Below are 15,581 nucleotides of genomic sequence, written 5' to 3'. Positions count from 1 at the left end.
TAGTAATATTCAACACGCTCTGGGCCTAGAAGCAATACGATACTTTTTAGACAATGATGAAGAGATGTCCTCAATACAAAAAGATTTCATTTTGGAATCAATTTATTCTATTCCGAAACATAATTATTTTATTTTTAATGAACAATTCTATACTCAAAAGAAAGGAACAGCCATGGGGACAAAATTTGCCCCATCATACACCAATTTGCTTGTGGGACACTTTAAACAAAAAACAGGATTGATGTTGAACAAAAATATTGTAATATTTAAAAGATTCATAGACGACATCATATTCATATGGGACAACAGCACAGAGGATTTAGTAAAATTAATCAAAGAAACTAACCAAAACAATTGAGGCTTAAAATTTACCTCTGAATACCATCCGAAAGAGGCAACCTTCCTTGATATCAATATTAAAATCACAGCAAACAAAATCACCACCAGAACTCATTTTTAAAAATGTAGAGTCAAACAGCTATTTAGATTATTCAAGCTGTCACTATTTAAAATGGAGAAATAATATACCGTATGGACAAATGAAACGAGTCAGGAGAAATTGCTCAGACACAAAAGTAATGGAAAAACAAATAAAAACGCTGAAAGAAAGGTTTAGGGATAAGGGGTATCCAAAAAGACTGATCAACAGCTCTGCCAGGCGAGCCACTTCTATAAGTCAAGACACTGCGCTACAACCTGCCCCAGTTAAAATCACTAAAGATGATAGATATCAGTATAACCTTATCACCCGGTATACTATTCATCACACCAATATCAGACAAACTCATAATAAACATTGGGGCATCCTCCTCAAAGACCCTAGTCTCAAAAAAATCTTACCAAAACAACCCTCAATTACGTTTAGGAGAGCCAAAACTGAAAAAAATTTGATTGCACCCTCATGTCCAAAAATAACCATGAATTCTGAGATCACCCCCATCGACACTGCAGATAGGATGGGAATATGTAAATGTACCTAAAAAAAAAATGTCTTTGCTGCCCTATGATTACCCATGGAGTCAAAACAGTCAGTATCCCTAATCCTAAAAAAAACAAAAGACAAGTCCCTCTGGACCATCAAACAGGAACTAAACTGTGGGTCAAAAAATATAATTTACCTCCTCTACTGTCTGTGTGGTCTAAAGTACATTGGAAGAACCACACAGACAGTTAGAGAGCGGATGAACGAGCACCACTCAAACATTAGACGCAGTATTCTTACCCACAGCGTCTCGCGACACTATTCAGAGACACACAACAGTGACCCATCAAGCTTGAGGGTGTCACCGCTAGAACAGACACCAAATGATCAGCAAATTTGTCGCAAAGAGATGCACTGGATATACAAACTCAACACCCTTGCCCCTTTTGGACTTAATGAGACTCTTGAATACTCAAACTATTAAAATACTGTCATATTTTATTAAAATTTTAAATATTAAAATGTTTTATTTATTTAAACTTTATTTTATAGATATAAAAAATATATTTATTTTTTTCCTCCTTATATTTACATATATAACGCTTGATCACAGCAAAAACAATGCCACAACAATTATGTTTTTTCGAACACCCGTATATACATACTCTTATTACTATATGTATTAGCACATCATCTTTTAAAACTAAATTATTCATAAATTTTTATACGGCCTGTGACAGAGTGTCTGGAGAAGTAGTGGATGGGGTCTATGTGTGCCCAAGATTTCTCACTTCTGTCATTTAAAAGCAACCAGGGAAATGTTCAGGAGAGGTCTGTGCAATTCGGCCTGTGTTGCTGGAGTGGGGAGAGAAGGGTGGGCCCCACTCCATCCGGACAGTCCGGCTTTTGGGCTGTCAGGTAATTCTCAGGTGTGCTAGCCTGATATAAGGCTGAGAATGCAGACACAGCTCTCTCAGCCTGGGAACAGGTTACCTGCATGGAGCCTGTGCGAGCACTTCAAGAGGTACGGACTTTGCTATTTTGTGTAGGTGCTTGGTATTAGGCCGGCACTTGGTCAGGGAGGGTTCATGCTGTATAGTTAGAGCCGGACAGGCTTAGGATTTTTGTTTGCTATGTTTTATGTTCTGTACCTCAACCTGACAATAAAACTGGCTGAGGTCAGTTAAACGAAGTTCCTGCCGTGTGGACTGTAACTTCTTCGGTGTGCCTGCTAAACGGTGCCTGTCTACCCAGGAGACGACAGCCCCGCTACCTAATCCCTTACAGGCCATTTAAAATGTTTATTGCTATCATAGATATCTATCTATTTAACATTAATAATTTAACATTTTTAGTACGTTTTAGGAAAGTACCATATGGAAATAGGCACAGCACCTTTTGAATACATACATGTATATATATTTTTATATATATTTTTTCCAATATGTATAGATACAATTATTATTATTTTTTTTATATATTGTTGTGTGTATATATATATATATATATATATATATATATATATATATTTATATATATGTATATATGGTTCTCCCTGCTACACAATTACTTCCTCCGGTTCATATTGCCCTCTACACACATCCTTGAACACATTTTCATAAATATAAAATAATATAGAAACATAGACCCCAACACATAAAGAATTATGTCTCCAACTACAGTAAAATGGAAATCGCTGATGCGTTCCAAAGTGGACCGCAAACCAAGTAGCTTTTGAACTAGAATATATATGGAGAGAATGTTTAAAATAAAAATAAAAAACAATGAGAGGCCTGGCCATAGGGTCCTAACAATTTAAACACAATACACCTGATGGAAACAGAGAAGATTAAAAAGCAACTTCACTTTATCCTTCTAACCGAGTCATTTAGATAAGGAGATCGTCACTTCCGGTGCGCTCCACACTGGAACGCACACCGGAAGTGACGTTCCAATACCAGCCGATAGACAAAACTCAGCATTCGAATGAATGCTGCAAATATGAGCCGGCGAGATGAGAGGATTTAAGCTACAATAACCTGCATAAATAGAAAAGCGCCACCTCCGGCTCGTTCCTATGTGGAACGCAAACTGGAAGTGACGCCCAGGACCCTGCCCAGACTACAGGACAAATCATGCTAATAAACCTGGACCACTAAGTCTTATGCTACAATAACTGAATTATATTTTATTACTTATATGTTATGACTTCTATAGAACATTATCTGCATGTAAAAGGAGATGCCACTTCCAGTGCGTTCCACGCTGGAACGCAAACCGGAAGTGACGCTTTTCATTGCTTTTGGCGCTTTTTTCTACAAACAGTTTGTGTATTTATACCCCTCAAAAGATGTATGATGTCATATGCTCCTGATGAAGGGGTCTTTTATACCCTGAAACGCGTAGAGCAAGATACCTTCACACCACCCTGTGGTTTGAATCAAAGACGATTGACAAGAAACTCGACTGGACTACTGTCATTCCGTGAGATCTTATAGGCGACCCAGGCGAAGGAGGTGATCCGGTGGATGTCTTGACTTTATCCCATCCGGTACCTCCTGGGTGAAGCGAGTCAAAATTGTTTTTAGGATCCCCTCCATGTAGGTCATTCACATGGTTAGCAACAGAAGTGTCCGGGGTCGAGGTATGTGCGCAGATGCAGAGCTTGACCACCCATGTACTCCCCCTTACCCCTGGAGCCTTATATGCAATTTATGTTTGCACTACAGCACCGTAAGTGCCCATAGGACTCTTGAGGTCCTCACATTTGATATTATGTTTTATTCTCGTTTATATGTCAAGTATGTCGCCTTGTTCTGTCCAGATCATAGTCACCAAGAACACTGTCGGTATATGTAAGCTATGGCGGAAACTAGAATAGTTTCTCTAAACGTCAGCGGTATGAACACCCCGCAGAAGAGGAGTCAAGTATACCATACGCTTAGGAAGGAAGGATCAGACTTGATCTTTCTACAGGAAACGCATTTCCGACATCTCCATCTTCCTAACCTACATAGTAAGCAATTTCCTGTTTGGTACCACTCGACATACTCCTCTGCCGCTAGGGGAGTGTCAATAGGGATGAGTAAAAACCTGCCCTTCACTCTTCTATCTAAGCTGAAATATGTAGAAGGCAGGTACCTTTTCCTTAAAGGGCAATGTTTAAATGTGAAGGTGACATTTGCTAATCTGTACTAGCCTAATGTGCACCAAGTTAAATGGCTTATCAGGACACTTCACCAGCTGAAAGCCTAATCTGCTGAGGGCACAGCGAGACAAGGCCTTTATACCTGCTATAAGAGCTAAAGATGGGACCAGGCTGCTCACCACCCCTGCTATAGCCCAGGAGTTCTGCAACTTTTATGCTTCTCTTTATAACCTGAATCAGGGCAATGTCCAACATAGGCAATTGCAGGAAAAAATAGATGATTTTCTAATGTCGGTTAAAATCCCCACATTGTCGGAACCTGACAAAGTTAAGCTACTTAGTCCATTCACAACGGAGGAGGTAGAGCAAGTATTTCGAACCATACCTGTGGGTAAGAGCCCAGGCAGGCCCAGATGGGTTTCCCATCTCATATTATAAGAAATTTAAAGATGCCCTGCTTCCACACTTTTTACGTGTTTGCAATGTCCTGTTGGAGGGGGACCCCCTCCCCTCCCATGCCCAGACCGCCCATATCACTATCATCCCTAAAGAAGGGAAGGATGCAGAGCTTTGTGGGAGTTATAGCCCTATCTCTTTGCTTAATACTGATTTAATGTGTTGGGCCAAGCTGCCTAACCACCGTGTAGCAGGTCTTCTTCCCAAACTAATTGGAGGGGGGTTTGTGCCTGGAAGGGAGGGGAGGCATAATATAAGCAGAGTTCTACATGCAGTGTTCCATGCGAAACAGAAACATGCCCCTCTTGTGCTGTTTGGAACAGATGCTGAGACGGCGTTCAACAGGGTTAGCTGGTAATACATGCACAGCACCCTGTTGGCATTCGGTTTTCCAAAAGAGTATGTCTGCGATTTTCGCCATGTACTTTGCTCCCTCAGCGAGAATCATGGTTAATAGGGCCCTGTCAAACGACTTCTCCATCAGAAATGGCACAAGGCAGGGGTGCCCCCTTTCCCCTACACTTTTCATTCTCTCCTTAGAAACCCTGTTATTGAAATTTAGGCAGACACCCTGCATTAAGGGCTTACGAGTAGGGAACTTTACTCACACAATGGCTGTGTTTGCAGATGACCTGCTGCTTATGATACCCAACCCATTAGAGGCCCTTCCCATGATACTAGAAATATTTGACCAGTTCAGTGTTGTGTCAAACTTCAAGATAAATTACGACAAGTCAGAGGCGTTGGGAATTGCACTTGACTGGGATTGGAAAGTAGGGTGAAAGCTATATGCCCTTTCAAGTGGCCCGCCAGTGCCATCAAATACCTGGAAGTGAATGTTCCCAGTAACCCTAACCTTCTCTTCCGGCTTAACTTTTCCCCTTTGCTTGATAAGATCTAAAGATTTTGTAACAAGGAGCTCATCCTCATTAATCTCGTGGCTAGGTAGGAAGAATACACTTGCCACATATATTTTGCCCCAACTCCTCTATCTGCTGCGTTCGCTGCCTTTGGTCCCGCCTGACAGCTACCTGCGTAAACTAAAGACAACCTTTAGTAAATACTTATGGGGGGGGGGGGCAAGAGAGCTAGACTCTCCTACGCACTATTAACTAGACAGAGGAAAAGAGGGGGGATCTCACTTCCTGAGGTGAGCTTGTATGTACAAGCCATACAGCTTGAGAGGTGGTTGTCATTGGTTAGGTCATCTCCCTTTCCCATGCATGTTGATTTGGAACGAGCGTTATTGGGGTACTAAAGAGAGCGATTGTTGTGGCTTCCCAAGAATAAGACAGACAAGGTAATTTTTGTATCTCTACATCAGAGGATTACTTTGCTGCCCTAACAGGGACATCAAATTGTATAGGCACTTTCCTACAAAAAGGGGAGTTCGAGGCGACATGCCGCAGGTTCAATCGCTCACAGCTTCTACCGCTACCTGATCCCACTTGGTTGGAAAACTATGTCGCGCTGCCTAAGTTGCTGCAAAAATGTCTCTCCTTAATATATAAGCAACTGTTGACAGAAAGGGGTCAGACTACCCCATCGTACATCTCTGCATGGGAAAAGGAGCTTAATATACAGCTAGATGATAAGGAGAAACTAAGGGTACTGGCCAACTCACATGGTTTCTCGAGATGTGTTAAAGTGCAACAGAACTCCCTTAAGATCCTAACCAGGTGGTATAGGACACCTGCCTTCCTACATATTATAGGGGTGCTCTCAGCAGATAGATGCTGGAGGTGTCTAGATGGCACAGGGAATATTTCCCACATACTGTTTGAAACTAAGAGCTTTCTGGCGAGAGGTGGAATCCTCTTTAAACCAGATTTGCTCAACACACATTCAACTATCGGCCTCGCTAGTTCTGCTATGGCTACCATGAAACACCCTGACCCCTAATAGACATAACCTCCCAAATCATATGATCACTGTGGCTAAGCTCCTTATCCCGTTAAAATGGAGGGATCCCGATACCCCACGATTGAGATGTGGTATTAGAGGCTGCAGGATTTTTGCCGAATGGAGGAATTAGCAGGTTGGGAGAGTGGAAACAGGGAGGGCTACATGAAAACGTGAAAATCGTGGCTAGATCATTGGAAACAAATGCATAATGGTTCTACTTAACCGAATCCCCTTGCAAGCTGAGAGGGTGTGTGGAGTAATTCTCCCACTTTTTGAGTGGTAATGCATATAAAGGCTTCTTATGTTTGTACCTCAATGGGTTCATATCGCCATCCATACCATCCACGACCTAATTGGTGATCATATATCCAGGATTAGGGCTAGAAGGAGGCGACATGAGTTGTGTTTTTTTTTCTTCTCTTGAATTGTTAATTAACCACTTATTTTAGATTGCATGGACTCTGAACCTAGGTTAACTTACTACGATTTTGTCATGTGGTTCATGATTCATGAATGTTGGGCTTATGCCCCTAACACTGAGTCATACGTACTATAACACATGCATCTCCATTTTGCTTGTCCATGCCAAGTATTTTATCAGATCTGATTATATTGTACTTATGCTTCATTATTGTCAATAAAAAAATATTGAACACAAAGTCAGTATTCCCTACCATTGATTCCAGACTTGGGCACTCAGGTGCTTGGGGCCTGTTGGTTTTTTAAGTTTGATTTAGGCCTCCTGCACACGAACGTTTTTTTTACACGGTCCGCAAAAACGGGGTCCGTAGGTCCGTGATCCGTGACCGTTTTTCCGTCCGTGGGTCTTCCTTGATTTTTGGAGGATCCACGGACATGAAAAAAAAGTCATTTTGGTGTCCGCCTGGCCGTGCGGAGCCAAACGGATCCGTCCTGAATTACAATGCAAGTCAATGGGGACGGATCCGTTTGATGTTGACACAATATGGTGCCATTTCAAACGGATCCGTCCCCATTGACTTTCAATGTAAAGTCTGGAGTTCTGTTATACCATCGGATTGGAGTTTTCTCCAATCCGATGGTATATTTTAACTTGTAGCGTCCCCATCACCATGGGAACGCCTCTATGTTAGAATATACTGTCGGATATGAGCTACATCGTGAAACTCATTTCCGACAGTATATTCTAACACAGAGGCGTTCCCATGGTGATGGAGACGCTTCAGGTTAGAATATACAAAAAAACTGTGTACATGACTGTCCCCTGCTGCCTGGCAGGTGCTGCCAGGCAGCAGGGGGCAGACCCCCCCCCCCTGTTTTTAACTCATTGGTGGCCAGTGGGCCCCCCCTCCCCTGTTGTTAACTCGTTGGTGGCCAGTGTGCGCACCCCCCTCCCTCCCTCCCTCTATTGTAATAATAGCATTGGGGCCAGTGTGCGCGCCCCCCCAACCCCCCCCCCTCCCTCCCTCTATTGTAATAATAGCATTGGGGCCAGTGTGCCCAACCCCCCCCCCCCCCCGATCATCGGTGGCAGCGGAGTAGAAGATTCATACTTACCTGGCTGCTGGCTGCTGCGATCTCTGTGTCCGGCCGGGAGCTCCTCCTACTGGTAAGTGACAGGTCTGTGCGGCGCATTGCTGTCACTTACCAGTAGGAGGAGCTCCCGGCCAGACGCAGACATCGCAGCAGCCAGCAGCCAGGTAAGTATGAAAATCTTCTACTCCGCTGCCACCGATGATCGGGGGGGGGGGGGGGGGGGGGGCGCGCACACTGGCCCCAATGCTATTATTACAATAGAGGGAGGGAGGGGAGGGGGGGGTTGGGGGGTTCGCACACTGGCCCCAATGCTATTATTACAATAGAGGGAGGGAGGGAGGGGGGTTGGGGGGGCGCGCGCACACTGGCCCCAATGTATTAAAACAATAGAGGGAGGGAGGGAGGGGGGTGCGCACACTGGCCACCAACGAGTTAACAACAGGGGAGGGGGGGGCCGCACAATGATATTCAAACTGGGGAGGGGGGGGGTCTGCCCCCTGCTGCCTGGAAGCCCTGATCTCTTACAGGGGGATATGATAGTACAATTAACCCCTTCAGGTGCCGCACTATCATATCCCCCTGTAAGAGATCGGGTGCTGCCAGGCAGCAGGGGGCAGTCTTGTACACAGTTTGTAGTGTATTCTAACTAGAAGCGTCCCATCACCATGGGAACGCTTCTGTGTTAGAATATACTGTCGGATCTGAGTTTTCACGAAGTGAAAACTAAGCTCTGAAAAAGCTTTTATGCAGACGGATCTTCGGATCCGTCTGTATGAAACTAACCTACGGCCACGGATCACAGACACGGATGCCAATCTTGTGTGCATCCGTGTTCTTTCACGGACCCATTGACTTGAATGGGCCCGTGAACCGTTGGCCGTGAAAAAAATAGGACAGGTCATATTTTTTTCATGGCCAGGAAACACGGCTCACGGATGCGGCTGCCAAACGGTGCATTTTCCGATTTTTCCACGGACCCATTGAAAGTCAATGGGTCCGTGAAAAAAAACGGAAAACGGCACAACGGCCACGGATGCACACAACGGTCGTGTGCATGAGGCCTTAAAAGGAGCCTAGAATTTGATTTGTATTAGGGAGGGGGGACGAGTGGAAGACAGCTTTTAACACTCATGAAGGTCACTTTGAATATTTGGTCATGCCGTTTGGTCTCTGTAATGCACCAGCGGTATTTCAAAACTTTGTTAATGACATTTGCAGGAACTTTATTGGCAAATTTATGATAGTTTACTTGGATGACATCCTGATCTTTACACCTAGTTGGGAAATCCTTGTCACCCTTGTCACCCATACCAGGCAAGTGCTAGAAGTTCTTAGGGAAAATCTATTATTTGCCAAGAAAGAAAAGTGTATTTTTGGGGTACAAGAGATTTTGTATTTAGGTTATATACTTACCCCTCAATCTTTTAAGATGGATCCGGGGAAAGTATAAGCCATTTAAGAGTGGGTGAGACCTTCCTCCCTTAAGGCGTTGCAAAATTTTCTGGAGTTTGCTAATTATTATCAAAAATGTATTAAAAACTTTTCGGTAATTGGTAAACCTCTGACCGACCTAACCAGGAAGGGGGCGGATTTTGTTTCCTTATTTTGCCAGATCAAGAAAAGCCGTTTATTGTCGAGGTCGATGCTTCTGAGGACTGAAGAAGAGCAATTCTCTCTCAGGGATCATCTAATCTTACTAATTTAAGGCCATGTGCGTTTTTTCCCCCAGAAGTTCTCCCCTACCGAGAGAAATTACGACATTGAGAACCGAGAACTGCTCGCTATTAAATGGGCTTTTGAGGAATGGCAACATTTTTGGAGGAGGCTCAGCATTGCATCACTGTTCTTATGGATTATAAAAATCAATTGTTTTTGGAATCCGCAAAACTTTAGAATCCTAGACAAGCACGGTGGGCGTTATTCATTATGCGTTTTATTTTTTCATTTACTTTCAGGCCAGGAAGAAAAAATGTAATAAAAGCTGATGCCTTGTCCCAAAGTTTTCATGCCTTTCAACCGCCAGACACTCCTCCTGAACCTTTTTTTCCCACTGGTATCATTGTGGCCACCATGTCCTCCAATCTTACCACCGAAATTGAGGCGGCACAACATCTAGCTCCGGTACAGTCTTCCCATGATAAATTGTTTGTTCCAGTTCACTTACGTCTCTGGCTTTTTGGTGAGTGTCATAATTCAGTCTTATGTGGACACCCCGGTGTTTATGCCACCAAGGAACTCATCTCCAGGTCCTACCGGTGGCCCACGTTATCTAAAGATGTGAGGTATGTGCCACAGCCGAAACGCCCAGAACTTACCCGGCTGAGTTAAGACCACTGCCCATTCCCATTATACCGTGGTCACATATTTTCATGGATTTTATCACCGACTTGCCAGTCTCCGAGGGTAAATTGGTGGTATGGGTAGTGGTTGATAGATTTAGTAAAATGGTGCATTTTGTTCCACTGCAAAGCTCCCTAATGCTAAAACTTTGGCTTCTCTGCTTGTGGATTATGTGGTACGTCTCCATGGGATTCCAGAGAATGTTGTCTCTGATAGAGGTGTTCAACTTGTTTCTAGGTCCTGGAGAGCCTTCTGTCATAAATGTGATGTTTCTTTGTCCTGTTTCAGTCGTTGGAACAGTTCTTGAGATGTTATATTTCTGATAATCAACTGTTGTGGGTGCGACATCTACCCTTGGCTGAGTTTGCTATAAATAACTGGGTGAACTCATCCGCAGGAGTGTCACAATTCTTCTGTATTCTTGGGTTCCATCCACGATTTTATTCATTGTTGCCATCTTCTTCACAAGTTCTAGAAACAGATAAATTGGTTAGATAACTGTGCACAGTCTGGGCCCAGGAACCTGAAGAAAGCCCAGGAGGTTCAGAAAATCAAGGCTGATAATAGACCATGGGGTGGATTTTGTGGTGGGTGAGAAGGTATGGCTATCTACCGAAAATCTGTCTATTAACCATCTAATAAGTTTGCTCCACGATTTATTGGTCCTTACGAGATTATTATGTTTATTAACCCTGTATCATTTAAACAAAAACTACCTGATTCCTTTCACATTCACAATGTGTTTCACAAATCTTTACTAAAGAAGTATGTGTCACCTGTTGTTCCTTCAGAGGAACCTCCGCCTCCAGTGGGGGTTTCCGGACAAATGGAATTTGAGGTTTTAAAGATTATTGATATTAGAAAGGTCTGGAATTATTTCCAGTATCTGGTGCATTAGAATGGTTTTGGGACAGAAGAGAGGTCTTGGGTGCCGATGAGTAAGTTACATGCTGCCTGATTGGTGAAGAGGTTCCATCTGGCTCCTCCAGAGAAACCTAATCCTATGACTTTGGGTCCGGTGGACCCTAATAGAAGGGGGGGTACTGTAACGAGGGGCAGGCGGCGCGTTCTTCCCTCACAACACCGCCGGCAACCTGCACAAGGAGATGGGCAAGGACGTAGCCTGCGCCGATAATGATGATCGGTGCTCGGCTGAGTTGGACTGCTGTGAGTCACATGATGCTGGCCACATCATGTGACTCACCAGCCAGGCCTTTTTAAACAGGTAGCTTGCTGGCCACAGATTGCCTGTGATTAAGGTCTTTATACGCTCCTGTATTGCTGGCATTGTGTTCCTGAATCCTGACCTCCGCTCTGCTCTTTTGACCTCGCTTCTGCTCATTCCCTGTTGCTTGTTGTGATCTCTGGTACTGACTTCTGGCTTGTGTTTGGACTCGCTCTTGTTGCTCCCTTATACTGATTTAACTTCCTGGTATTTGTTCTGATTGTCCTGTCTTTTGTTTTCCCCTGCACTTACTTAAGTTAGGGACTGCCGTCCAGTTGCGCCCTGTTACCTAGGATGGATCGTGGAAGTAGGTAGGGGCATTTCACTGCCAGGCTGTCTGCATTCTTCTAGGATTCTTAACCCCTTCAGCTGCACAGCCTGGGTAGCTGCAGCAGTGACAATTCTGGGCACAGGAGCTGACAGACTAGAGAGAGAATTGCACAAGAAGGTAGGGGGAAGATCCTGTGTGTATTAGCAGTGTCATTATACAGGTGGGACTTGTAGTTCTACACTTACAAGTTGCTGTTGATTCTCCCAGCTCTCAGGGCATCTCTTTTATCCACTCCCTTAGCAGTGACATTATACAGCTGGGACTTGCTACATGCTGCTGATTCTCCTAGCAGGCAGACATGTCACTCAGGGAAGCACTTGTATTCACTCCCTTAGCAGAGCAGGGGGAGGGGCAGAGATTGTTTTTATTGCATGTAAACAAAGGGCCAGAAAAGAACCAGGGAAATGAGGAAATATATATATATATATATATATATATATATATTTTTTTTTTTTGCATAAAACTTTCTTAACTTAGTGCTGCCCATCAGATTTTTAGTGCTATATATTTTTTTCTTCATAACTCTGACAACCCCTTTAAAGAGGTTACATATTAAGGCCTCATGCACACGACCATTGTGTGCATCCGTGGCCGTTGTGCCGTTTTCCGTTTTTTTTCGCGGACCCATTGACTTTCAATGGGTCCGTGGAAAAATCGGAAAATGCACCGTTTTGCAGCCGAGGCCGTGATCCGTGTATCCTGTCCGTCAAAAAAATATGACCTGTCCTATTTTTTTGACGGACAACGGTTCACGGACCCATTCAAGTCAATGGGTCCGTGAAAGAACACGGATGCACACAAGATTGGCATCCGTGTCCGTGATCCGTGGCCGTAGGTTGCTTTCATACAGACGGATCCGAAGATCCGTCTGCATAAAAGCTTTTTCTGATCTAAGTTTTCACTTTGTGAAAACTCATTTCCGACAGTATATTCTAACACAGAAGCGTTCCCATGGTGATGGGGACGCTTCTAGTTAGAATACACTGCAAACTTTGTACAAGACTGCCCCCTGCTGCCTGGCAGCACCCGATCTCTTACAGGGGGATATGATAGCACAATTAACCCCTTCAGGTGCGGCACCTAAAGGGGTTAATTGTACTATCATATCCCCCTGTAAGAGATCAGGGCTGCCAGGCAGCAGGGGGCAGACCCCCCCCTCCCCAGTTTGAATATCGTTGGTGGCACAGTGTGCCCCCACCATCGCCCCCCCTCCCTCCCTCTATTGTATTAAATCGTTGGTGGCACAGTGTGCCAACCACCATCGGCCCCCCTCCCTCCCTCTATTGTATTAAATCGTTGGTGGCACAGTGTGCCAACCACCATCGGCCCCCCCTCCCTCCCTCTATTGTATTAAATCGTTGGTGGCACAGTGTGCCAACCACCATCGCCCCCCCCCTCCCTCTATAGCAGTAACATTGGTGGCAGTGTGCGGTCTCAACAGTAGAAGATTCATACTTACCTGCTTGCTGCTGCGATGTCTGTGTCCGGCCGGGAACTCCTCCTACTGGTAAGTGACAGTTCTTTAGCAATGCGCCGCACAGACCTTTCACTTACCAGTAGGAGGAGCTCCCGGCCGGACACAGACATCGCAGCAGCAAGCAGGTAAGTATGAATCTTCTACTGTTGAGACCGCACACTGCCACCAATGTTACTGCTATAGAGGGAGGGGGGGGCGATGGTGGTTGGCACACTGTGCCACCAACGATTTAATACAATAGAGGGAGGGAGGGGGGCCGATGGTGGTTGGCACACTGTGCCACCAACGATTTAATACAATAGAGGGAGGGAGGGGGGCCGATGGTGGTTGGCACACTGTGCCACCAACGATTTAATACAATAGAGGGAGGGAGGGGGGGGGGCGATGGTGGGGGCACACTGTGCCACCAACGATATTCAAACTGGGGAGGGGGGTCTGCCCCCTGCTGCCTGGCAGCCCTGATCTCTTACAGGGGAATATGATAGTACAATTAACCCCTTTAGGTGCCGCACCTAAAGGGGTTAATTGTGCTATCATATCCTCCAGTAAGAGATCGGGTGCTGCCAGGCAGCAGGGGGCAGTCTTGTACAAAGTTTGTAGTGTATTCTAACCTGAAGCGTCCCCATCACCATGGGAACGCCTCTGTGTTAGAATATACTGTCGGATCTGAGGTTCACGAAGTAGCTCATATCCGACAGTATATTCTAACATAGAGGTGTTCCCATGGTGATGGGGACGCTTCAAGTTAAAATATACCATCGGATTGGAGAAAACTCCAATCCGATGGTATAAAACAACTCCAAACTTTACATTGAAAGTCAATGGGGACGGATCCGTTTGAAATGGCACCATATTGTGTCAACATCAAACGGATCCGTCCCCATTGACTTGCATTGTAATTCAGGATGGATCCGTTTGGCTCCGCACGGCCAGGCAGACACCAAAACGACTTTTTTTTCATGTCCGTGGATCCTCCAAAAATCAAGGAAGACCCACGGACGAAAAAACGGTCACGGATCACGGACCCACGGACCCCGTTTTTGCGGACCGTGAAAAAAAACTGTCGTGTGCAGGAGGCCTAACAACGTATATAAGGCCGAAAAAAGACATTTGTCCATCCAGGTCGGCCTTTTATCCTGCAAGTTGATTCAGAGAAAAGGCAAAAAAAACTGTAAGGTAGAAGCCAATGTTTCCCACTTAAGGGGAAAAAAAAATTCCTTCCTGACTCCAATGAGGCAATCAGAATAACTCCCTGGATCAACGACCCCTCTAGGTACTATAGCCTGTAATATTACTACACTCCAGAAATACATCCAGGCCCCTCTTGAACTCTTTTAGTTAACTCACGATCACCACCTCCTGAAGCAGACAGTTCCATAGTCTCACTCCTCTTACAGTAAAGAATCCTCTTCTATGTTTGTGTACAAACCTTCTTTCCTCCAGACGCAGAGGATGTCCCTCCTCACAGTCACAGTCCTGGGGATAAATAGATAATGGGAGAGATCTCTGTACTGACCCCTGATATATTTATACATAGTAATTAGATCTCCCCTCAGTTGTCTTTTTTCTAAAGTGAATAACCCTAATGTTGATAATCTTTCAGGGTACTGTAGTACACCCATTCCAGTTATTACTTTAGTTGCCCTGCTCTGTACCCTCTCCAGCTCTGCAATATCTGCCTTGTTCACAGGAGCCCATAACAGTACTCTATGTGTGGTCTGACTAGTGATTTGTAAAGTGGTAGGACTATGATCTCATCACGGGCATCTATGCCCCTTTTGATGCAACCCATTATCTTATTGGCTTTGGCAGCAGCTGCCTGACCCTGGTTTTTACTGCTTAAGTTGCTGTACACTAAAATTCCTAGGTCCTTTTCCATGTCAGTGTTACCCAGTATTCTACCATTTAGTATGTACTGGTGACTTGCAATATTCTTACCCATATGAAGAACCTTACATTTGTCAGTGTTAAACCTCATCTGCCACTTCTCGGCCCAAGCCTCCAATCTATCCAGATCCCTCTGTAGTAGTATACTGTCCTCTTCCGTGTCAATTGCTTTACACAGTTTAGTGTCATCTTCAAAAATGTATATTTTACTGTGCAAGCCTTTTACAAGATCATTGATAAATATATTGAAAAGAATAGGGCCCAATACTGACCCCTGAGGTACTCCACTATTGACAGTGACTTAATCTGAGTGTGCACCGTTAATAACCACCATCTGTTTTCTATCACTGAGCCAGTTACTTACCCACATACAGA

General features: G+C 44.6%; 1 protein-coding gene across 1 annotated transcript in view; it reads left to right on the top strand.

The window, feature by feature from the left end:
• The window catches only part of HRH2 (histamine receptor H2), a 212,315-nt gene that overhangs the window by 93,061 nt on the left and 103,673 nt on the right, over positions 1-15,581 (top strand). The gene's annotated exons all lie outside the window — the stretch shown is intronic.

Source organism: Bufo gargarizans, chromosome 2 (assembly GCF_014858855.1).
Source record: "Bufo gargarizans isolate SCDJY-AF-19 chromosome 2, ASM1485885v1, whole genome shotgun sequence".
Classification (NCBI taxonomy): domain Eukaryota; kingdom Metazoa; phylum Chordata; class Amphibia; order Anura; family Bufonidae; genus Bufo; species Bufo gargarizans.
This window is presented reverse-complemented; position numbering and strand designations above follow the sequence as displayed.